Source organism: Callorhinus ursinus, unplaced genomic scaffold (assembly GCF_003265705.2).
Source record: "Callorhinus ursinus isolate GAN/ISIS: 27379988/994484 unplaced genomic scaffold, GSC_fseal_2.0 scaffold3, whole genome shotgun sequence".
NCBI classification, from domain to species: Eukaryota; Metazoa; Chordata; class Mammalia; order Carnivora; family Otariidae; genus Callorhinus; species Callorhinus ursinus.
This window is the reverse complement of record NW_027397065.1, coordinates 46456288-46481772: the sequence shown is the minus strand read 5'-3', so window position 1 is coordinate 46481772 and position 25485 is coordinate 46456288. Positions and strand designations below refer to the sequence as shown.

The 25485-nt window shown below is 42.6% G+C and overlaps 1 protein-coding gene across 1 annotated transcript in view; it reads left to right on the top strand.

Annotated features, from left to right (window-relative positions):
- The first annotated feature begins 598 nt into the window (after positions 1–598).
- Positions 599–25485, top strand: part of SGCD (sarcoglycan delta) — a 965947-nt gene continuing 941060 nt past the window's right edge. Inside the window, exon 1 of the mRNA XM_025867162.2 lies at positions 599–717. The gene's annotated coding sequence lies outside the window, so the exon portion shown is untranslated. The remainder of the gene's footprint in view (positions 718–25485) is intronic.

Below are 25485 nucleotides of genomic sequence, written 5' to 3'. Positions count from 1 at the left end.
CCGCTGCCGGAGCCCAAGCCCTAGCCCGAGCCCGAGCCCGAGCCCGAGCCCGAGCCGGCGAGATCGCCCTCCATGCTGCGGGCTCTGCGGTCGCCTTCCGCTCAGCCTCTGGCCCAAGACCAGCCCCGCGAGCCCTGCGAGCGGGTGAAACAGCGGAGGGGAGGGGGACTTGGACAGGAGGAGGGGCGCGGCGGGCTGGGGCGAGCCGGGCTCTGAGCAGGGGGCGCCCGCAGCCGGGAGGAGGCAGCCCGGCTCTCTTGCTCGCTCTCTGCTCCAGCCGCTGCTGGGGGTTCCAGGCAGCGCGATGCCGCTGTGCTCCTTCTAGGCGGCGGCCAGCGGAGGCTTCCTGCAGCCTCTCGGCCCACGCCAGCCCCCATTCCACCGGCGAGTCGCCTGTCTGTCCCAGAGGACGCGCCCGGCCGCTCGAGCCGAAGCGAGCGCGAAGTCCGAAGTCCACCCCCAGCGCCGCCAACTTCCCCGGGAGCCCCTCTCACCACTGCAGCCTGCGCCAGCCCTGGGAGCGATGCGCCCCCAGCCGGGCGGCGCGCCCTCTGCCAACTCGCCACCCATGGGATCGACTGCCCTCGGCTGCCCCGCTTGGAGCGCGTAGCCTTAGCCGCGTGGCCCAGGAGACGAGCGAGACACCCAGGCGTTTCACGGATTCCACGCGCGCCAGTCTGCTGGGGTCCCCTCCGGGGGCAGCGTTCATACCCAGGGGTGAGTAGCCCGTTCGTGGCGGCGAACCTTTTCCCCCAGCTAGTTGCTTGCGGGGAAAGTTGAGCCCCTTTGCACTTATCCTGGGATTTGGCAGCGAAACATTGGTTCCCCCAATCCGATTGCCTTCGGGGTTTCCCCGACTGCCTACACATGAACCAAGGACGGAGACCCCTTCCGCTTCCATAGGAGAAAGGGGGCTCCCTAGAGCAGGCCACTGGCTGTTCCCCACCAGTGTGCCATTTGGGGCTTTTCTGCCGCCCGCGCGTTAAGCAGACACCCAGCTAAGCGCTTGGAGATCACTGCCACCTGGGCGCGCTCGGAGATCGTGGGCAGCCCGGTTCCCTAAGGGAGGCTAAGCGCGCTTCATTAAAGAGTAGTGACTGCTGGGATATTAAGGAAGTGTGTATGTATGTGACTGGGAACAGGAAAGGTAGCAAGCCATAGGAGGAGGCGCAAGTGAAATGTTTCTGTTGCTGATGAATTGGGTACCCTGGATGCCCCGCGCCTCAGTGAGGGTTTGTGGGCGCAGGATCTAGGGTGACCGGACAGAGTCAAACAGGTGGCCTGCACGGGCTTCCCGTGGCCAGGCACACGGAAAGGGAACCGCAACCGAGCCGCATCTAGGGGCGCATCCGAACATGGGTAAGGAAATGCGCTCTGCTCTCAGGCCCGATTTGGGCTGAGTGTGTGAGGCATCCAAATGCCTCCTGTCGGAAAACAGCGGCCTCATTGTGTGCCTGACTGAGGTTTCAACTTGCTTGCAACTGAGGGGCCATTCAGCCAGGGCGACGTGGACTTGGCTGGTCCTCGGACGCGAGCCCCTGCCTTCTTCGGTCCCTGGTGGAGGGTATTCCAGCTCCCTCGGCTGGGCAGCGAGCCAAACCCCAGCATTTTGCTCCTCTCTACTCCACTAAGGGGAGGGGTAGTTGCGGGAGCATTAGGAGAGGCGGCCTGAGTTTATTCTTTACCTGCCTCTTGCACTTTCATCCCAAGGAGAAAGAGCTCCAGGTGGGGAGAGAGGGCGTGTGTAGGTGGTGTGCCGCGAAGAGTGTGCAAACAGGTCGAGTTTGACAGCTGCCCTGAAAGAAGCTAGAGAGAGACAAAGTTCTGCACCTGCCCACGGAGATTCGAATTGGGAGAAGTTGTGTGGCTCAGCTTTGAAAAAGTTTCTTCTGAACTGGCCATCCTTTGCTGTTGTGGAGTGTGCAAAATCCTCTGGGTCCTAATAGTCGTGGCACTCCAAAGTAACATCTTCCAGAGCCTGCTGTGGAACCTGTCTGTCCCTCAGTTTGCCTAACTGTAGGTCTGGAAAGTTATCCCTGCTCATGGCAGAAGCTCGGGTATGTCTATAAAGGAGGTACCTAGAGATGGGCTGCGGTTGGTAGTTGGAAGAGCAGCTTGGGGGAGGGGTGTAGGGGGAGAGAGTTGTCTGGAGGCTACATGCCGAGCGGATGCTCAATTTTTACTTAGATTTTGTCTTTTGAGGGGGTTAATGGGCTTTGAGAAGACTGGTGGACATTTTAAGATGTTGAAGCTGTCCCAACAGCCCCTTGGCACCGCCACTCCCCTGCCTGCTCTTGGTATATGGAGCCGCTTGTATCTTGGAAATGAAGTGATAGACATTGCAAAATGCAAAAGAACCCTCCACTGCTAGCTAGGCTTGGCTCCATGGCTTCCGAGGTCCAGGGGAAGCTCTGGGTACTAGAGCTGTTTGGCCTTGCTGGTTCTACTCCGTAATCCTGCTGCATCTTCCCAGGGCGGATTTCGTTACCCTTACTTACCATGAGGGACCTTCCTCACTGGAGCTCTCTGGCAGATTTCCAAGAACTTGTAAGTAGGCTGAGCCTCTTGTAGAGGGCGCTGGCTGATTTCGCATGGGGCTCCGGCTTTCTAGCTGGAAGTGTGCCCCCTGGAGGCTCCTTGTTGAGAGGGGAGCCAGGAGCTGGGCCTCAAGAGGAGGAATGGGCAGTGAGGTATGGTGTTTGATAGAAAGACAGAGAGAGACACACAGACAGAGGCCGAACAAGAGGGGAATCCAAGAGAGAGACATACACAGAGGCAAAAGGAGAGAGAGAGAGAGAAAAAGGAAGAAAGAGAGCCATAGGGTAGAGAGGGCAAACAGGAGAGAGGAGTGGAAAGAAGGAAGAAAGAAAATAAATCTGAAGAAAAGAACATGAGCAGGGAAAGCATCAGGGGAAAGGAATGGGAACCAGGGTAGCAGGAAAGAAAGGGCGGGAGAACAGAGCGGGTAGAGGAAGTAGGGAGGCACTTGCTTTTTGTATTTAATTTTTACAAACCACGCTGCTATTCTAAGGAAGTTGACATAATCCACATTGTTAAGTAGCCCTTTGCTAGCGTTTGTTTCTCTGGGGAGTCGTGAATGATGCAGAAATTGGACACTGGCTTGGAACCCAGCTGCACTGGCGATGACAAGAATGTAAGAAGTTTAGATTCTTGGTAAATGCACAGATGCACAAGTTTATTTGCCTTCCCTGTTTTTTTTTTTTTTTTCTTTCCTGGGTAAACACAGGACTGGAGAATTGGGGGGAGGGTTGTTTCATTAATTGTATCTGCCAGTGATTCTCTAACCCCTGTTTATGGAAGAATCTCCTGCATCGCTTCTGAGAAAAACCAATTACTGGAGCCACTCCCTTGGGAGTCTGATCCAGCAGGGACAAGAAGGTGCTACTTTAATGACTACCTAGTCCCTCCTACAGCAGGTCACCCCTGAATGACGCTTCGATAATCATGGCGTTGATTGTATAATGCCCTCTCATTTGTTCCTGTATTTCCTCCTAAGAGCCGTAGCTTCCCGCCTCCCTCCAGTAGCCCTCCCTTTCCAAAACAAGCTCATTTCTTGTGAATTTCTCTTGCTAAAAGGACAAACCCAAGGATTGCTCAGCCAGGGTTACCTTTCCATGAACCTCATTAATCACAGTAGCTCCAGTGGACAGCAGAAAGCTTGTCTGGTTGACCTTGTCGGGCTATCCACAACTAACAGGTAGTGAGCACTCAGCAGGTCGCCATCCTGGGCACACTGTAGACACTGCCTCTTTAACACAATAACTATTTCATCACAAAAAGCTCTGTCCTAGGCACTGTTTTTATCAGGATTTTATAGGTGAGGAAACGGAGACTTAAACGTGATAGATCTATTTGTTATAAGAATTAGAATACTTGCTATAAATATATTCATTATAATATTATAAATATATATTCTTGTCCCAGGGAAAGTATATTAGTTGTCAGGGTTCCAGCAACTGGAAAGCAGCAGTGCTGAAAATGGAACCCAGGTTTGGGGACTCAAGTCTAAGGTCCTACTTATGCACCATGGTGGTTCCTAACCCCAACACTCTGTTCGAGACCGATGGAGCCAAAGATCCTTGGAGATCTTCCCCGAGGACTCTCTCCCACTTTGTCAATGGAGGATAAGGAGAGGTGGCTGAAAAAACAAAGAAGTGACTTGGCAGAGATCTCACACCCAGTAGGTGCCAGAACTGGGACCAGCACCCCGATAGCTTGAATCTCAGTCCAGCCTTGTCCCCATCAGACCAGTGCAGATTGCATCTGGCCCATCATCAAGGTCACATGAGCATCTCAGCTGGAACACAAGTTCCTGGACCCCACTCGAGGCTTCCTGAATCCAAGCCTTTGGGGCAAAGAGCCCGTTTTCGTCCATGCCCCAAGTCTGCATCTGCACATTACCGTTCACCCCAATTATAGCTCCTCGGTTTTGATGTGAGTCCCTTTCAGACAGCTTCCAGAGCACTCCAAGTCCTTCCTGCTTCCAGCCAAACAAACACACAAAAAGTCGTATCCTCTATGTGTTCTGTAGCTCTTGCTAATGTTCCACAGGTAAGGAAACAAGCTGGTCAACCCAGAGGCAACTTTGAAAGCTCTTGGAGAAGTATAGCAATCACACTGATGTTTGTGATACATGGTTTTTTCCTGTGCCAAGTTGGAAGCCATTTAAGGAAACATCAAATGCCCCTTGAGTGCATCAGTGATGGTATTTGTACTAATACTTGACACAAAACAACACCATGAGCCAGGCTAATGTGCTGCTGTGTCAGAAGTGTCAGGCTCTCTCTCCCAATTTAGTGGATCTAGCTGTGGTGTAAGAAAAACCCCTTTCCTCCTCTTCATTATTACACTTTTGACTCCCTCAGACTATGGCAGTGTCGCCTGCAGGTAGAAAGGAGCCATTACACACACTCTGTCTCTTTCTGGCCCACTTAAATTGTTTTCTCGGTGACCTCAACATCTTTCCCCTTCTATTTCATTGAAAAGTGGCCAGAGGTGCCAGACATCTTGTCCAGCAAACTGTTCTGTCATCTTTCCCTTTTCAGATCCAGATTTATTTTCTGAATCCGATGCTTTTAACCCTGACCTCTTATTCAAGGATGGTAATTGAGCCTCAGGTAGCTTTGATAAGCAATTGTCCGATAACATGTGTTTTAAATAATGGCAGCCATTGGAATAGCACACAAACCAAGGAATAACTCCATTTATGATGTCTGCATCTTTAATACACTGGGAATGTTTTGCCATTTCCGTGGTGAAAAGCTCCTTTTCTAGCGTAGCTGGAAGTGGAGAAGTAGAAGGTAGAAAGGAACACTGTTCGTGGTTAAAAGACTCTGGCTTCAGATTGCCGACAACTAGGGGATCAAGGCTTACCTTCGACTTGCTAGCTACCCCTACCCCTAGCTGTTGTAACCTGGGTCTGCTTATTGAACTTCTCCAAGCCTTCATCTCTTCACCTCGACATTGAAGACAATAACAGGATGCCCCTTCTGTGGATGCTGCCAGGACTACCTTTATCAGTGACTGAAATGCTGAGCGCAGCATCTGGCATGTGGTAAGGACTCATCTATTAGCTAGTATTTGTTCAACATTTGTCCTGTGCCAGGCTCCATTTAACTGAGGATGAAACTGACAACACAGAGTTTAAGCGACTTGCCCATTTCACCCAGATCCTAAGGAACAGAGTGAGACTCGAAATCCACATCTGTCCTTTTAAACTTCCACACACTGTTCTGTGGCATTGGTTTGAGTCCCTGTCCCTTTCTTACACCTTAAGAAACAGTGTTGCATATGTGACATAGTCTGTTTTGTATTTTAATTAAACCCACTTCATAGAACATTAAGTAGAACACTTCTAGGTGAGGATCTTCTGAATTTGGGGAGGTAATTTTTAGGTTGTTATGTCAGTCACCTCTAACAATTTGCTTTTGCTTTTCGAGCAATTGGTGAGAGTTTCAAGGGTTGGTAAGAGTTCTCAGCTTCAGGTGCCTGGGTGGCTCAGTTGGTTAAGCATCTGCCATCCGCTCAGGTCATGATCCCAGGGTCCTGGGATTGAGCCTGGCATGGGGCGCCCTTCTCAGTGGGGAGTCTGCTTCTCCCACTCCCTCTACCCTCCCCCCTACTCCTTCTCCTTCTCTCTCTCAAATAAATAAATAAATAAATAAAATCTTAAAAAGAACAAAAAGAGTTCCCAGCTGCTTTTGCTTGGTTAAACTTCTTGTTTTTAAGATCTCAGCACAGATATTGCTTCTTTGGGAAAATCTCCTTAGACTCCTCAAGGGCTAGGTTAGAAGTCTTTATAATGTGTTCCTTTACTTAAACTGTGGTATACATGTCTATTTACTTCTCTCTATATGGTACTTAGTCTATATATAAACTTCTTGAGATCAGGAATCTGGTCTTTTTTTTAAGATTTTATTTATTTATTTGACAGAGAGACACAGCCAGAGAGGGAACACAAGCAGGGGGAGTGGGAGAGGGAGAAGCCGGCTTTCCGCCAAGCAAGGAGCCCGATGGAGGGCTCGGTCCCAGGACCCTGGGACCATGACCTGAGCCAAAGGCAGACACACTTAACGCTTATGAGCCACCCAGGGGCCCCAGGAATCTGGTCTTAATTGAAGTTGTCTCTACAGTGGCAGGACAATGCATGACATATAGAAAACTCACAAAATACTTTCGAATGACCAATTGAAACTTTGAGCTAATTCTTGGTGGCCCAGAAAAAGCAGTCATTGTCCTTAAATTCTAAAAGACAAGCATCCAACCATTAGAATTGGAAACCAGGAGGTATAATGTGTCCCCAGAGGCACCAGTCCTTCAGATGGAAGGAGGAGTGTTGTATTGGTGTCTGTAGTTGTTGATTAACTACGTTGGTAGCTTTGGGCAAGTTCCATTGTGATGTGGCTTAAGATGTAATTAGAAGGGACATTCTGATTTATAAGCTAATGTGATTTTATCTATACATTTAATTAGTTGCTCTGAAAGACACTTTTGTTTCTCAGCCCAAAAGTTTTAAAAATTAATAGACTTCTGGAATTAGAACCAGAGTTAGAGATAATCTAGTTCTACCAGCTTGTCAGAGAGCAGGGAAGACTGAGGCCCTGGGAAGGGAAGGGACTTTTCTGAGGTCATCCAGCAAGTAAGTGCCAGGGCCGTGGTGAGAGCCAGAGGTTTCTAGTTGCTAAGCCCAGGCGTCTTCATGCACAGGTGAGAGTGGTTAACACATCTGTGGCAAGCTACTTGTTAGCTTTGAAGGCATGCTTGCCAGCCTTCCTGCATGGACACAGCCAGGCCTTTGCAAAATTCCAAGATAAAGCCCGTGCTGAAAAGGAAGGAAGCAGGACTGATGTGGTGTGCTGGTAGGGCAAACCCCACGTTTCAGAGAAGCTCGTGAGCGAGCATGTTAGCAGGTCCTATGTTGGCAAGGTCGTATGGGCTTCTGGGGTTCCCAGTCTCCTTTTCAAACAAGGAAACATGGCTTACCAGGGATCTTCCTTGGATGTTCAAGTGTGATATTTCAAGAAGATTTAAGATTGTATGGAAATATATTGCCAAGCCCCTGGCTGAGGATTGTTGGCAAAGTAGTGGTTCAGATCAGTCTCCCCTTTCTTCGTGACACTTTTTTTTTAGATGGGACATAGTCACCTTGGACCCTTCTCTTTCCCTCTGGGGTGCTGTGGTGTCTGACTAAATGCACCAGCCTGAATACATCCTCGGGCACAGAACGTGAGCAGTGTACTCTGACATTGTTAACACACAGATCTTTATCACATGGTGTCAGGGTTATGGAGACAGTAAGACACAGATCATCGGTGCACTATATTGTGGATGATCTTTTGGAAACTTTATAATCAGTGCTGACAAGGCAGCAGAGATATCTCAGCATAGCACGTTCCCTGCATCCCCAGATGCTTCCCAAACCAACCCGAATAACAAAATTGTGAATTCTCTTTCCTCTCAACCATCATCAGTCTGAGATGACTGGTGCTATTTCTGATTTGGTCTCCAAGGGCTGAGTGCAAGGGAGAGTCCCTTTTCTTGGTACCCCTGCCCCTAGAACGAATTGCTCCCTTTCCTGCCTCATCTGGGTTCCTAAAATCCCTCCATTAAAGGGTAATTCCTTTGGGCTTCAGGTAACTTGGGAATTTTCTGTGGTCCTCTATTAAACTGTGAAACTTTCTGAGTAGGATATCATTTAGCTCTGGTAGCTGTTTAGACCTATTATCTCCTCCATGTGTCTGACCTTACCAGAAGCATTTTGATAGGCATTGAGGATAAATACTACGATCACCACCACCGCCGCCGCCTGTTACTAGGACCTCTATTTCCACTGGTACTTGTATTTGAGGTCCCACTATGTACTGACAGGGTCGTAGGTTCTTTCCATGTTTTTTCTCATTTCTATGCCCAGTAGCCCAGTGGCTGTAGTTACGGGTACAGGAATCATGATATCACCATAGAGATGACAAATATGCCAAAAAGTTGGGGCAGGATACAACTAGAATAGTAAGAAAAAAAAGTGGTAGTCTGAGCAGGAACATATTGGGGAACAGCAGTGCAAAAGGGGCAGGAGGGAAAGTGATCTCTTTCCTTTTCCCTTTTCCCAGACACCCAAGTCTCCAAGTAGGATCTTGGGAGAGCTAAGGAAGCTGAGGGTTGAAAGGTTAATGTGCACCAGATCTTCACTGCTGACAGTGCAGAGCAAGGCTTTGAACCCAGACTTTTCTTATTTTCAAACTTCACTATGGAATACGGTCTCCAGGTGACTTAGAAAATCTCCTTGCTTGAAAGGAGCTTAGAGAATATCTCTCTTGTCCTGTGGCTTTCAAATGACTGTAATGTACATCAAGAAACATATTTTACATGCTTATCTAGTATATATCCACACACACTGACACAGTTTAATTTTTTTAAAAAATTTTTTTAAAGATTTTATTTGTAAGAGAGAGAATGAGAGACAGCATGAGAGGGGGGAGGGCCAGAGGGAGAAGCAGACTCCCTGCTGAGCAGGGAGCCCGATGTGGGACTTGATCCCAGGACTCCAGGATCATGACTTGAGCCGAAGTCAGTTGCTTAACCAACTGAGCCACCCAGGCGCCTCTGACACAAAGGTTTAAAATAAAACCTTTACTATGTTGCTTTTCTTTTTCTTAATTTAATTTAATTATTTTATTATATTATTTATTATGTTATGTTAGTAACCATTAGTTTTTGATGTAGAGATCCACGATTCATTGTTTTCGGAAAACACCCAGTGCTCCATGCAGCATGTGCCCTCCTTAATACCCATCACCGGGCTCACCCATCCCCCCACCCTCCTCTCCTATAAAACCCTCAGTTTGATTCCCATAGTCCATAGTCTCTCCTGGTTTGTCTCCCCCTCCGATCTCCCCCCTTCATTTTTCCCTTCCTTCTCCTAATGTCCTCCGTGCTATTCCTCATGTTCCACAGATAAGTGAAACCATATGATCATTGACTTTCTCTGCTTGGCTTATTTCACTTAGCATCATCTCCTCCAGTCCCATCCATGTTGATGCAAAAGTTGGGTATTCATCCTTTCTGATGGCTGAGTAATATTCCATGGTTTATATGGACCCCATCTTTTTTATCCATTTGTCTGTTTATTTTCTGATATTTCTTATTCTATTCTATGACTGTACACATATCCATGTACAGACACACCATACTCACAAATATAAGTGAAACAAAAGTTTCAAAAAATAATTACCCTTAGTATGGGTGATATACTCTGATGTTTTCCATTCTATTCTAGTTAATTAAAAGAAAAATATGCTCTGACCCACAAAATTGATTTCATGACTCTAGTGGTGTGAAACCCACAATTTGAAAAATACTTACCTAATTGGCAAAGATAGATTTTTAGAGGCGGAGAAAGGGAGGCCTGGGGAGGTAAAGCCCTTTCTCCCTGGTCCAAGGTACCATGGCAAACTAGAGCAGAGCCAGTGTTAGACCCAAGCTCCCAGTGTCCACTCCCACCTCCAAGTAGAAGCATCTTTGATTGTGGATGCTGGGCCACAACTTAACTTCAGTCTGATAGCAGATTGTTCTCATTGATTGTTCATAATATCTGCCTTTTGACGTGGCTTTGACTTTCACTCTCTTCATGTAGAGATTTTTTTTGGGAGATTTGACTGACACCTGATTTGTGATGCATGAGTTTGGTGGTGGGTGTGGTTTAAAGGGTCTGTGGAGCAGCGGGGTTGGTGGTGAGAGCCCTGGGGCCCCTCTGTGGACCTCTGCAGATGCATTGATCATGTGATTAAGATACTGGAGGATGGAAGAAGCACTGATGCCAACTAGGATGTCCTTTTTCCCTACACCTGTGTCTCTGTGGGCCACTCCTCCTTTCTCAACTCAGAGGGCGTTACTCTTAGGTTTAAAGGCATCAATATGAGGGTCTTGGGAGTATCTGGCTTTGCATGCTTGGGGTATGAAGAACTCTTTCTGGAAACTCTGAGGAGTACTGGGACTGGGCGAAGAATTTTTAATAAATGGCAAGTTTTAATTTAATAACTATGTGTGAATGGTAAAAGTCTAAGCAGTACAAATGGATGAAAAGGGAGCATTTTTCCATTTCTGATCCTGAGTCCCCACTTCCCTCTTTCCTGGTGTGACCATATTTCCAGGGTATTCTGTGTTTTCCCTATCAAATATGGGACAACACACATATTTTTCCTCTTTCATAGGAATGATAGCATACAATATACCTTGTTTTTAAAATTTAAATGGCATACCTTGGGGAATGTTAACCTAAGTTTATATTGAGCTGCCTCTTTATTTTTCTGAGCTGCATAATGTGCCATTATATGGATGTGCTGGGGTTCATTTAGCTGTGGTAAAGTGTAGTGACTAAGGGCCTAAACTCTGAAGTGAACCTGCCTGTGTGTGTGTGTGTGTGTGTGTGTGTGTGTGTGAGAGAGAGAGAGAGAGAGAGAGAGAGAGAGAGAGGAGAGAGAGAGAGAGAGAGAGAAGTAGGGCCAGGGAAGGCCCCACTGAACTGAATTGAATTTGTGCATGTTTTTAAGAAACGAGTTTTTACTACTGTGTGAACTTTTCTCATACCATGAAACTATGAACAATTATTTGTTGAGGATCTTTTGTCTCTGGGATCCTGTGAGGATAGGAGATAAATAAAGACAGTGCTTCCTGTCCTTGGTGAATCTGTAAACAGCATTTACTTAATCAAAACAGGTTGGGAATGATAACAATTGTGTGTTACTGAGACTTAAACAAGACACTCTCTAGGAGATAAGATCCTCCCTGAGGAGGGCCTGTGAGTTTCACAGAGGAGAACCAGCAAGGAAGAAGTGATGCTTGAAGTAGAAACTACAGTAGTTCATGTTTTCCTAGACAAGAGATGCTTAAGGCCAACATATGCGTATGCGGCAGAAACCCCAGCTCGGGTTCTGTAGAAGGTTTGAAGAAGGCTATCTGGCTATTTCTCAATTTCAAGAAAATAGATTTTCCTTTATATGAATATATAGAGTTCAGGATTTGTCAGTGAAATGCTCTTGCCTATAATTCTGGTGCATTTGAAGGAAACAGAATTGTAGCCAGTAAGCAATTGTTCAGTGAAGGAACAGATACTCGAACAAATGAATGAATTAGAAAGTGAGCTCAGTGGTGTGGCTAGTGTGAAAACAGTGCAAGAGCCTGAGGCAGCTCCCTCCTGATGGGCAGAGAACTCAGTGACATTTGTGAAAGAAGCTGGTTTTAAATGGTCAGTTGGGAATGGCCATACCAGCCAGAGGAGGGAGGAAATTTTTCTTTGTACTCAAAGTTTGTAAGTTTTTGTCAGTGTTAAGATCTGTTGTTTTGAATGAAACAGAATGAAATGAAACAGCCTGGAGAGTTAATCCCTCCCCACCCTACTTTTTAAAAATATTTTTTTATTATGTTATGTTAGTTACTATACATCATTAGTTTTTGATGTAGTGATCCACGATTCATTGTTTTCAGAAAACACCCAGTGCTCCATGCAGTAGTGCCCTCCTTAATACCCATCTAACCCATCCCCCCACCGCCCTCCCCTCTAGAACCCTCTGTTTGTTTCTCAGAGTCCATAGTCTCTCATGGTTCATCTTTACCTCCAATTCCCACCCCCCCCATTTTTCCCTTCCTTCTAATGTCCTCCACACTATTCCTCATGTTCCACAGATAAGTGAAACCATATGATCATTGACTTTCTCCGTTTGACTTATTTCACTTAGCATCATCTCCTCCAGCCCCATCCATGTTGATGTGAAAGTTGGGTATTCATCCTTTCTGATGGCTGAGTAATATTCCATTGTATATATGGACCCCATCTTCTTTATCCATTCATCTGTTGAAGGGCATCTCGACTCTTTCACAGTTTGGCTATTGCGGACATTGCTGCTATGAACATTGGGGTGCATGTGGCCCTTCTTTTCACGACATCTGTGTCTTTGGGGTAAATACCCAGTAGTGCAGTTGCTGGGTCATAGGGTAGCTCTATTTTTAATTTTTTGAGGCACCTCCACACTGTTTTCCCCAACTTGCATTCCCACCAACAGTGTAAGAGGGTTCCCCTTTCTCCACAACCTCTCCAACGTTTGTTGTTTCTTGCCTTGTCAATTTTTGCCCACCCTACCTTTTTTTTTTTTTTTAAGATTTATTTATTTATTTGACACAGAGAGAGAGAGAGAGAGAGAGAGAGAGAGAGAGAGCCAGCAGGCAGAGTAGCAGGCAGTAGGAGAGGGAGAAGCAGACTCCTGGCTGAGCAGGGAGCCCGATGCAGGGCTCAATCCCAGGACCCTGGGATCATGACCTGAGCCGAAGGCAGACACTTAACCAACTGAGCCACCCAGGCACCGGCCCACCCTACCTTAATGAAGCTTTTGGTGTGCTTGTCTCCACCAGCTCAGAGAGATAAGGGGGACTGTATCAAAATGCTTGAAATGTATTAATATCTTTTTACTGAATGATACATAGTTTTAACAGCAAAAGTATCTCTTAATTCTTAGCAAGGTCTTTATTTTTATACATTGTAGTGAAGAATGTTGCAGAACCATGCAGAGTAGGACTACTTGCTTTTGAGAAAATATTTATATTGGATGTTTTCTGTGCATTTATTTCTAAGAAAATAAAATAACAGTGAAAAACACTATCAGTCTCCTGGTACTTTTTCAGATGCAAAATCCCTCAGACTGAAATCCTTTTTGTATGCGAATTGGACCTGCCAGCTTGAAAAGAGGGCAGTTGGGATGATATGATAAACTGGCCCACACGAGTTCAATCTTCGCTCATCAAGGCTGTGCCAGAATTGACATTTCATACAGTACGGCTTAATGCTCTGATTACAAATTGGTCCTGAGTAGCTAGACTCTTTGTAATTTTATTTACTAAGGGATGGTGCTTGTATCATGAGGTCTGTTTTGGTTTTGAAATCTGGAGGAGGAACTATATTTCTGGTTTCCATCTCTTGTTTAAGATTGTGATAGAGAAGGAGATTCGTACAGAAACAAATGCAATTTATTATATGCAAAATTAAGAGTTTCATTTTCCCTCAAGGCAGCCGTGATAGCATTTCCCCTCCCACTTCCTCCAGGAAGTTTTGCTGTGAACAGCTTAAATCGTAGTTTTAAGAAGGGTGTTGGGTATTTCTGTTTCTCATCATTGATTTTACTTGTAATAAATGGATGAATTATTTTGGAAAAGAGAGGATCTGTAATTGTATCTCTCGTGCTTGTTTTCAAGAATTCTGTTTTTAATTCAATCGTATGAACTTTTTTTACACAGTGAAATTACCAACAATTACTTTTGGGCCATGGACCTCTCGTGCTTGGGGTCCTGGGAGGATATAAGACTTACAAGTAAAGACAATGCTTTCTGTCTTTGGAGAACCTAGAGAAAGCACGTACTTAGAGCAGACTGAGAGTGATAAACTATTGTGTGTAATTAAGACTTAAACTGGCTGCTGTAGACAGTGAATCCCCCTAAGATCCAGAGAAGGAAGTGGTTTGGTAGGAACAACATAATCGGATGGCATATCCAACATGTCATCAGAAAACCTTCATATAAGGGAGAGTGAACAGTTTTATGTGACTCTGATTACATCAACTGAACTCTTACAACAAGAAATTAAAAATAATTATCTTCTGCTTTCACTTAGCAGACTATCGCAGAGGGTCCATGTGCTTTAAAATACCTAGATCATGGTTCAACCTAGGTGTCGAGGCACTACTAGATTTGGAGTAAAGAAATCGCTTACCTTCCAAGTACCGGTCCACCACCCCCAGAGAAAACAAAAACAAACCTTGAGCAGAAATTCAGGTAGGAAGTACTGAGCAAGGAACAAGTGAGAAAAACCAGAATTGTTTTGAGGCAAATACCCATATAACTGTGTACCTGAGGATCAATCAGCCTAGAGTATGCCAGTTGGAAACCAGAAGGCAAGGAAACTGAACTTGACTCCTGCATGAAATCAGGACCTGGAAAGGGACCAGGTGACCCTAGGTAGCCTCCCATGGTTTCCAGCAAAAGCAACTATAGATCCTCTATAGAGGAAAGCATAGCCTATATGAGATATAGGAATCCCACAGGTAAAGATAAAAAAATGATCCCACAATCAAAGATGATAAAAATACATAAGAAAACCAGCCGTTACCAGAGATATCATAAAGAAAACAAAACAGAAAACAGGCTTAACCCCCTGAGATTTTTACTTATTAGAATTATCACATCTGGATTATAAAATAAAGAGGTATGAATCCTTAAAGAAATAAAGGTGGTTATTTAAAATGTTAGCCTGCAACAACAGATTATGTTTGTTATATGTTTAATCAGAGCGCCAGAAAGCGAGCAAAATGGAGAAGACACAACATGTGAAGAGATAATGTCTGGGAATTTTCTAAAACTGATGGATGATGTCAATCCACAGATACAGGAAGTACAAGCAAGATAAATAAAACTATGAATCCATACCTAGACTTCTTGTAGTTCAATTGCAAAACATAACAAAACATAAACACATAGAACATAAAGAGAAGGTCTTAGAAGCATCTAGAGAGCAAAGACAGATCATCTACAAAGGACCCACAATTAACATTGACAGTAGGCTGTTCACTGACAGCAGAGCTGGAAGATTTGAGAGAAAATAACTGTCAAGCTCGACTTATTTCCTTTTTAATAATAACAAAATAAACACATTTCCAGACAAATGGAGCTTCCCTGTGGCAACTACAGAAGAAAAGTAATCCTAGAAAGAAGGTCTGCTACAGAAGGAGGAATGGTGAGTAAAATAAATTGGTAAAATGTAAACAAGGTTAAATATTATCTGCATAATAGGATATTTTTTCTAACCTGTGCATTTTTTGAAGAAAATAAACAAAATACCAGATAATAAAGCATTTGTCTAATCAGACACAATCATAAACTCTCAAACAACTTCACAGTCCGTCTTCCATCTTCCTCTTTCTTTCTCTTTTTCTCATCAGTCTCATTAGAGCCTGGTCAGTTTTATTAGACGTTGCAAAAACAAAAACAAAAAATAAAAACAAAAACAACAACATTGACTTTACAGATCCTTTATTTTATATTTTGTTCTTCAAAAGATACATAAAGTGAAGAGATAAGCCACAAACTAGAGAGCTTTTTTTTAAATACATTTAAGTGATGAAAAAGTACTGAGTAGAATATGTAAAAATCTACAAAAGAACAAGAATAAGATAATCTAATGGAAAAATGGTCAAAGGGCTTCGATAGGAGTTACTCTGAAAAGGAAGAGCATATGTATGATAAAAAAATGTATGTAAAGTTGCAAAATCTCATTAGTAATTGGGGGAATGAAAAAATGAGTCATCAGTGAAATATTGTTTATACTTGCCAGATTAGAACAGATGAAGACATCTGAAAATATGAAGCATTGGAGAAAACTTTAACACATTGCTTTCGGAGTGTAGATTGGCCATCATTTAGAAATTTAACATTTTCTTGTGAAGTTAGACATTGATACACTGTATGACTCAGCAATTCCGCTACTCTGTAGATGTCTTCCAGGTACTCTTGTACATGTGCTGCAGTTGACACATACCAGAATATTCATAAAAGCATTGTTATTAATAGTAAGAAAATGGAAATAACCAAAATGCTCATCATTAGAAGGGTGAATAAATAAGTTGTAGGAAATTTATGCAGCAGATGATATGGCAGAGAAAATAAGTGAGTTATGTCTATATACACTAACCTAGAGAAGAGTATTAGGCTCAAAACATTGAGCAATAATTACGTTATTTATGAGATGATATTTATAACAACATTTTTGCATTTTGCTCAAAAATAAGCAACACTAAACTTTTGTTGTTTATACCTGTATAATATATTTTATAGATATATTTGAGAAGAAAGAAATATAAACAAAGGTCAAAGTAGGGTATGACAGTGGTCTTTTTGAGGGGGCAGTAGGACAATGCAAGAGGAAAGGTGCATGGCAGGAGGAGTCCAGAGACTGCCTGACTTTCAGAAGCAGAGGCCTTAGGGATTTGGCTGCCCTTTTCCTGATGAACTGTGGTTATTGGAATGGATTGACTTTGGGAAGGAGAGTCTCTTCCTTGATTAGCTGGCTTTTAGATTTGCTTGCTCAATTTGAATCAGTTTAAAACCAGTTGCTTGTGATGATGGATGCAGAATAACCAGTCTTTTTCTGGGAGGGTAGGGATCTTTCATTCTCACTTGTAAAGTAAGTCTTATGATTTCCATTTTAAAGGTGTCATGGTTAACTACTTGCTCAAGAGTTAACAGCTGCTTAGTAGGAGAGCTGGGATTTGTACGTCAGCGCTCCAGCTTCATAGTCTGCCATAACATAAGGTAGTTATATATGAATTATAGCACGTATCATCTTCCATGTTATAAGGTTATAATAAGCTTATTCTGATTGGAAGTCTTAGGATTTTTCCCTAACTTACTGAAGCTCCTCTCCACTAATCTAACTTGGTAAACTGGCTCCAGTTATGCAAACCAAAGACCCAGGCTTCTCCCTGACATTTCTCAGCATTTCCCCCACCTCTCATCAACCAGAGTCTTACCATTCCTAAACAACTGTACAACTTGACCATTTACCTCGGTCTTTAAGAAAGGCAGTTCTGATCCTGTCACTTTTGGCTGCCTTAGCATTATTTTGTTCTTTTCATTTTGTCTTAGGGTAAGAATCAAATCCTTCCCCCACTTCTCCAACTTAACTCACACCGGTCTCCCCCTCTCCCTGGTTGTGCTGACCTTTGTTTTTTTTTTCAGTCTTTTGTTCTTTCTGGGCACAGGGCCTTTCTATGTGCTGTTTGATTTAAAATTTGAACGCTTGACCATATTAGCAGCTACCCTCCCTGGTTATGGTAGTCCACAAACCCCCAGGTCATGCCTCCTAAATTATTGAAGATTTTAGCTCCTGATTGGCTCTCTCTCTTTACTTAAAATAACTCTAGTCATAATTCTTGATAATTGCAGTTTCTATGCAGATAATTTCCCCAAATTCCTGGTCAGTTCATTAAATTCTCCTCCTTCAGTGATCTTATTCTCTACCTTACCTAGTCTGACTGCTACCCTGGATCTATCCTAGGTTTCTAGTTCTCAAATTTTGGCATCGATCAGAATCACCTGGAGGACTTTTAAAATTTTAGCCTGCTGGGCCCCACCCTTGGACTTAGTAAATCTGGAGTGGGACTGGAGAATTTACATTTCTAACAACTTGAGTGATGCTGATGCTGCTGATCTGGGGACCACACTTCGAGAACCACTGTGTTACATTTTTTTCTTGCAACAACCGTACTATTTCCATTATCTGAATTTCAGCACCTTACTCTCTGCCACATTCTGACTCTGTAGCTCACTTCCTTCTTCTAGTAGCTTCACTCCAATGATTCTTTGACAATCCCTATCTCTAATCAGATGTACGAAAATGGAGAGTTTTATAACAATCCAATGCATTTGATTTATGTGGCAATTAGGATGAGTCATTCAGAAGTGTTATTATTTTATCTGTGTCAAGTTCATTTGAAATTTCTGGAAATCGCCACAGTGTTCTACCTTATTTTGTCCATATATATTAGTCTAACTTAAAAAAAGTGGAGTTGTTAAGCCCCTATAGGAAAAGTGTTATAAAGCAGATGTAATAAAATATAATAACCTTGGTTCGACTTAGGGATAAAGGTTTTAAACACATACATACCCATACACACACAATTAACTGTTGGATTTTTATTGTTTTCATCAAGCCATATATGATTTCACCTATGTTCTTTCAAAATATAGGTATTTCAGATATTTATCATCTGTTTTTATTTTATCAGAAAGCCATATTACTCTCTTCCTGAAATTAAGGAAACCATCTGCGTGTTTGATGATAGTATCTTACATTTACATGTGTTGTGGTGTTGCTTGCACAAATGATTTCATATCATTCTTTTTTGTTTTAAAGGTTATTTATTTATTTGAGAGAGAGTGAGAGTGAGAGAGAGTACACAGAGGGAGAGGGAGAAGCAGACTCCCCGCTGAGCAGGGAGCCCAACATAGGGCTCGATGCTAGGACCCTAAGAACATGACCCGAGCCGAAGGCAGACGCTCAACTGACTGAACCACCCAGGTGCCCTGATTTCACATCCTTCTTAACTACAACCCTGTGAGATGGTTAGAAAACACATTTGTTCGTCTCAGAAAAACGAGGACTAGAAAATTCAAGCAGCTTGTCCAAGGACACAAACTCAGTCAAGATGGACCATATATGGACCTTCTGCTTCAAAACCCAGAGCTCTTCCTGTTTGGATTAGAGAATCATGATGGTTGAAGAAATTCCAGAGATCATTTAATTTAGGAGTCACAAGCAGTTATGAAAACAAATGGTATCAGCCACAGGGTATGATGAAGACCATCAGAATCATACTCCAGCTGATAGTCATTGTACGGCTATGGGTATTGCCTTATATTCTGATTTTCAAAGGAAGCCGAAAATATGGAGTTTTGTTATATATTTTAAATTTGAAAATGTTTATACAACTCACATTGGAAAGCAAATACGATGGAAGGCCAAATTTAACATGTCTGATTTGTCTCTGGGGGTGTTAGTTTGAAACCTGAGATCTAAAATTATATTGCAGGTGGGAGGTATTCCTTCTACAACAGTCTTAGCATCTGGTAGTTTGGCCTTTGCTCAGAGATTTCTAATGATGTAGAATTTTCTTTTTTAAAAAAAGATTTATTTATTTGAGAGAGAGAGAAAGAGAGCATGAGTTGGGGAGGGGCAAAGTGAGAGAAGCAGACTCCCTACTGAGTGTGGAGCCTGATGTGGGGCTTGATCTCATGACCCTGACATCGTGACCTGAGCTGAAATCAAGAGTCAGATGCTTAGCCGAATGAGCCACCCAGGCGCCCCATGATGTAGAACTTTCTATAACTTCATGTGCTTGGGTTCACTGTTGGTGTTCTCACTGTTCTAAGGTTACTCATCCTGAGCTCTTTGGTCCTACTTGTATCCTGTATCTAGTCATGATTTCACAGGGAATCCCTTCAGACATTTTGAGAGAGCACCTTTTTTTCCCCTCAACTTTTCCCTACCCCCCCACCAATCTTCACAAGCTAAACATTCATAGTTTTTCAACTATTCATCCTAAGGCATGGTGTTTAGGGTCTTCATAATCCCAGCTACCTTCTTCTGGATGTTCTCTAAATCTGTTAAAATTTCTCCTAATCAGAGTAGCCTGTAGTGTTCCATAATAATATCTCTTATCCAACAAATAAAATTAAATTTTGATTTACTGTTACAACATCACTCAAAAACATACAGATTTTTGACATAATCAAAAACATAGATTTTTGAGGTTATGTTTGGAGCAATGTGACCAAAAATGTGGTCTATGTCACAATATTAAATTCAGTCTTCCAAGTGACCCAAGCTGATGAAGGTCAAGAGGCACGTGTGATCATCCACTGAGAAAGACTTGCCACACTTCTTGAGACACGATGAGCAGAGAAAACAAATAGTTCTGAAGAAGGGCCCTCCCTCAAAAGGTTCACAAATTCTAGACATGACTTGTGGTGGAGCTGGACCTCACAAGGGCAATGGTCTCTGTGGCTTGCTGCGAAGACTAGACTCTTGAGTCTAGAGTCAGGAACTGTGGGGATGTTTTAATTACATGCTTGTGAGTGATTCTCCTCGATAATGTTGTAAGGCCAACTAGTTTATAATGAGAGCCTTAGTTTATTAGAAACCTGCTATGTGCCGAATGCTATAATAGAAGACAGATGAATGTGATAGTGCCTGTGGTTAATGATTCAAATAAGTGATAGATGTTATTATCAATATCATTAGTATGTTCAGTGTGTTATTTAGTCATTATTATTCCTTAGGAGGTATTTCTTACTGCCATTTTATTGAGGAGGAAACAGACTTAGGTGAAATCCTGGACCACACAGCTTGTGAGCATCAGAGCCTGGGGACTTAAACACTATACCACATGTTCCTTCTTCTCCCTCATGCTGCTTCTCCCTTGCAACCAAAGACAGACTTGGAATCGAGGTATAACCCTTTGTTCCTTCTGAATAATTGTCAGATTATTTCTCTGTGTGGTGATTTGGTAATGGATTTAATTTTGAACTCAGATGTAGAAATACATGTTCATCCTTGTCAAGCATTTATTTGTGGTATTGGCCCTGTATTCTAGTCTATTTGGATCACGTTGAAACTCCCAAATTTTATTCATTGTATTAAACTTGTGCCATTCACACATTTGACAGGCAGTATTGGACTTCTAGGACTTTTTTCTAGTTTTCGATGAACAGATTTGTAAAGGGGACACGGAAAAGGGGGAGGCAACAAAACAGAGCCTTGGGGCTCACTCTGAGAGATGCTTCCATTCTTGTAAGTTCCCATCTTTCTATCAGTCATGAATTGAAGTTATTTGTATATGGTGGGCTGACCTGATACACATTTACCATCTAAATCTTATCCTAATCTAGCTTACGTTTTTTTCCTTCTCATTCATAAATTTATCAAGAAATATTTTGGCAGCTTATTTACCAAAACCTATAGATCCCACAATTACAGAATTCTGTTACTCTGCAAGACTAGTAAGCTTATACAAAATTCAGGTGACTTTGCCATGAATTGTTTTTGTTGAACTTATAATGACTTTAGTTATCACTGCTTTCTGGTATTGATTTGTTCTTATTGGGCTTGAGAGAAGTAATATTTCTTTCACTTAAAGATTCTAAAATGATTCAACTTTTAAACTGACTTCAGGGAGAAGACAAGGACTGGGAACTTGCAAAGTTTTGAAGCAAACCATAGTAACAATGAGAACAATTAGAATCTGGGCACTTGTAACAATTTTGTATAATCAAAAGCCATCAAAATGAATGTACAGATGTACTGCAAACAGAAAAGATATTTTTAGACAATTTAGATAAATAATAGTTTTGGCATGGGAGGGTTGTTTTAAGAACGTACAGAAAGTAGATGCATTACTCATTCCTTTGCCTCTTGTCCCACCATAGGGCAGAAAGTTTATTTAAACATAGATTGGAGCTGGCTTTTTCCATGTATAATTTTCCTATATCTGCTGGGTGGTAAAAGGAAAACACCCTGGAGAGATGCATTAAAGGCTGCATTTCATCTGGGAGGAAAAAAATAACCTTTGTTATTTATCCCTTTTAATGAGCGTATGAAGAACGATATTCCTCTAAAGATTCCGTTTCTAGTCTGTATTTATAGAACAGCCTCTTAAAATGACAGTTTTCTTGAGAATGCAAACTTTAAAAAAAAGCTTCATACTTTACATTATAAAGTATATTTTAAAAAGATATTGAACTTAATAATTTGTGAACAGGGATCTTTCTCTATTTAATAGCAAACTCTGAAGTGTCTATGGGCGACTTCTGGCCCTCGGCCAAAGTTACATGTGAGTCCCAGAATCTGTTGGGTGTAGGTGTTTTTCAGTGAAACCTGACTTCCGATTGATTGCCGTTGAGGTGCGGCATGCTTCCTGGTTTATAACAGCCCTCCCTCCTCCAGACTGTTGTATACATTTGCTGTCCCTGACAGACCCCTATAAGTGTTACGGTTTGTAACCTCTGGGGTAGAAGGAGGGAGGGTGGTCTTGTGGATGTAATTGAGATGAGCTGCTAACCCTTCTGTGGAGTAACTGCAACCCCCTTAGAGTCCGTGTTTCAAATTCGCAGTGTTTTTGAATTTTTTCAGACCACATGTGGTTCTTCGATAATTTTAGAGCTGATTAGCACGTAACTATGTAAATACAAGTACAAAGTGTATTGATTAAATATATACACAGAATTAAATAATGGATACATTTATTTGCAATGATGATGATAAGAGACCATTGTGTGGAATGGTTTTAGGGAAGTGCATGGTAAAAATACTTGCCAATAGGAGTTCTCCATTTTTGAGTTTGACAAATTATCCACGGATAGGAGTGCACATTTTTTTAAATATGCTCTTTGACCTGTGTGCATGAACACCCTGACCACTTCAGTCTCAAAGTTGCTATGTAACTTTGAAATGATTGTATTTGTTTTTGGTAAAGATTTGATATCCAGGCTCTAAAATTAAAAAAAAAAAAAAAAAAAGGAAAACATTCTTTTGTTCAAACAAAACCCAAAGTTCAACCCCTTTTTGTGTGTTACCTTTTTGACTCAGTTGATGCCATCTTTTAAGACATTGCTCTCTTTGTTTTGTAGCCTGACTGTCCACAGGCAATCAGGGATCGTGCAAAGAACTTTGAAGTCAAGCCTCTGGACAACCATTTGACCCTGGGCGAACCACATGATGTCTTCCAGGCCTTGTTTTCTCTCTACTTAATGAGACTAGTGACCTTCCCTACTGAGATTTTATGAGGATTAAATGAGACAGTACACATAATGTCTGTCAATAATAATAATAATGATAATAATTATAATAGTAATAATAATAAGTTACTTAAATAACACTAAGCACGTTCTCCCACTTTCCTTCATCTCATTGCCAAAACTGGCCTAAAGGGCCATTTGGTCTTACCTGGTGGAACATAATAGCCAATTAACTTCCCCCTGCATTGCCTTATTCTCCACATGCCAGACAGCTAGAGTGATAGATTTCAAAACTAAATATGATCTGACCAGTTCAGAGGCTCTCCACTGCTCTTCGAAACAGTCCACAAGTTTCTGCATGGTGTGGTCCCTGCTGCCACCTCAGCCTTATCAGTCATGCTCCCCCTGGCTCTCATCACTCAAGGCATCCTACCTGTGTTATCATTTCTTTTATGTGTCCTGCTCTGCCTCACTGTCTCCTTCCCCAGGGGACCCTCACTCGGGCTAGTCTTTCTGCTCAGAGGCTTTTCTCCTGTTCCCAGCTGGTTAATTCCTACTCGTTTTCCAGGTCTCTCCTCCTCCAGCTACTTCCCTTTTTTCCCTGACCCCTAGCCTCCCCAGTCAGGTCTGGTTCCCCTACCCCTGATCTCCTAGTGCCATAAATGTCTCCTTCAAAATACTTAGCACAGTTATAATTTTATGTTGATTTGTGTGATTATTTAATCAATCTCCATCTTACCTGCTAGAATGAAAACTCCATGAGGTCAAGGACTAGGTCTGTATTCCCTGCACCTAGTAGATGCTTTATGATAGCAGACCCTTGGTCAGTATTTGTTGAATGAATTAAATTGCGAATAACAGGGAATACTTATTCTCTTTACTGTGAAGCCTTATAATGGCACTATGAGGTGGGCATCATTATTCCTTTCTTATGGAGGAGGAAAATGAGGTTCAGAGCATTTTTAAAGTCTTTGCTTAATACAACACAACACAACACATTGGTAGTGGTGCTGTAATTTGCATTCAGGTTACCTTGAATCTAATCCTATGCTCTTAACCTCTAGCCTTTGTTGCCACTTGAAGGACCAAGTGTAAGTGCTCAGTGTGGTTGCTCTTGTTATAGTTAGAAACGGTCTCATTTCAACTACCTGTATTTGTTTTATTTGTTTGCCTTCAGAATACATGAGTTTTATCGAAACCTCCTGTAATTCAGGGTCAAACATAATTGAGTGCTAGGAAGGATCAGGCTTTATACTATGTAACTTTAGGCGCGAAATCGCTACACAATTTCTCACAGTTGCACACAAAATTCTTTCTCATTGCAATATGTGCAAAGGACTATGAGAATTTATGAGAAAGCCTGCAGAACTCTGATTGGGAACAGGAGTTGATGAGAGGCTTCACTGAGGGAGTGATGTTTTGATGGGAATGTCTGTAATGACAGACATTACAGTAGACTGTGAAGTCCTCAAGACCATGGACAAGTTTCCTTTTGTGAATTCATTTCTCAATCGTTGGAGGAGTATGTTTCCCAGGTGTGCCCCTGTGTGTATAGGTGCTTTTATTCCTTAGGTCCAAATATGTACAAATATGATTAATGCAGGAATCACCCCTGCCTACCCAAGGTCCAGATTTACTGCCTCTCCCACCCATCCCTAAGTGTGTATCTTTTGGCCCACATCATATTTAAAGTGGTTCTGAATTGATGTGTTTTCAGGCAGAGTTCCCCAAAAATGCCTACCACTTTGCCATAGTCCCCACCATGCCCTGCTGTCTTGCACTGATGTGATTCACTCATTGGTATTAATTACTTGGTCCCTTTTGAGTTTGCAGACCACGTATGAAGTACCAGGGTAGAATCCTTCTTGGATCAGGAAGCAAGCAACATATTTGGGAAAAAGGATTGAACTAGCCTTTACAATCCCAAGCTTGCTCTTGACCTACCGTGGCCTTGATTGCTTCTCTGATCCTCTGTTTCTTTATTTCTAAACTGAGAATAGTAACCCCTGCTCTGTCTTTCTCATGGAGATGTTGTGAAAACCAAATGAGATAATGGACGGGAGAACATTGATTAAATGGAGAAATGTTCAAGTGTAAGGGGCTATAATTAAGTGTGAATGCGGCTTTAGACAGAGCAAGCTGGCCATGGACAGCCTGCCCTATAATTTTTGGCACCCACCACTGAAAGAGGACTAATTAAAAGGGCAAGAGTTACAGAGCGATGACACACAGGCACGGAGGGAGACTATCCCCTGCTTCCAATCACCAGCATGAGGGAGTAGGGGCGAGGAGGTAATATTAGTTTGAATGGAGTGCCAGAGAACTATACAATTATGCAAATAACCACACTGCATTGTACTGTGTTGTTCTGGAGCAGTATGTTATGGCATCAGTTATAAAGTGGACCATTAAACATTCTATTTTTTTTTAAATCACTTCATAGTGTTAAAAAAAACTTTCTTCAAAAGTGAGATTCATTTATTTTTTTTCAACAGACGAGAGAGGAAATGCAGTTTTTCCAGCCTTAATTTATAACTGAAAGTTTATCGATAATGCATTTCATTTCATAAGGCTTAATTTCATGCTCAGTAGTAGCTGCAGAGTTGTCTGCTGACGATTTATGCACTTGTAATTATT